Source organism: Asparagus officinalis, chromosome 7, assembly GCF_001876935.1.
Source record: "Asparagus officinalis chromosome 7, Aspof.V1, whole genome shotgun sequence".
Classification (NCBI taxonomy): Eukaryota; Viridiplantae; Streptophyta; class Magnoliopsida; order Asparagales; family Asparagaceae; genus Asparagus; species Asparagus officinalis.
This window is the reverse complement of record NC_033800.1, coordinates 26,219,188-26,219,781: the sequence shown is the minus strand read 5'-3', so window position 1 is coordinate 26,219,781 and position 594 is coordinate 26,219,188.

The window sequence follows — 594 nt, the reverse complement described above, 5'->3', positions numbered from 1 at the left end:
AGCCAAATATCGACGGTTTAGAGTTCCTCCGTCTGTTGATTTCCCAGACTGTGTAAGGAGTCAATCCTCCTTTTTCTGATTCTGGAAGATTTGATCGAAAGATCCCCCTCCGATTAATGAAAAGAAATCTCTCTTGATCTGATTATCAAAAATCCGATCTCCCCCTCCAAAAAAGATCTCCTCTACTCTGTTGAGTTTGTTGCTATTTATAGGGGGATTAGGGGTGTAACTGCCCCCATAATCCGCGCCTAAATGGGGGTTTAGTTACCCCATTAGTCGGGTGTAACAACCCACTAAAGCCACTCCTCAAATCGTGGGTGAAGAACAGCTTCGAAGTTGTTACGATCACGTTTGAATGAGTCAGAACCTTGACCTGCGTTCTGGCGGTGATTGAGCTGCGTTTGGCAGCGACTGACGGGCTGCGTTGGGCAGCGATTGATAAGCTGCGTTGGGCAGCGATGGAGCTGCGTTCGAGCTGTGCTTGGCAGCGATTGGAGCTGCGTTCGAGCTGTGCTTGGCAGCGATTGGAGCTGCGTTCGAGCTGTTGATTGTTGCAGCCATCAAGATCAATCATCTCACATAAGAAGCTGCATT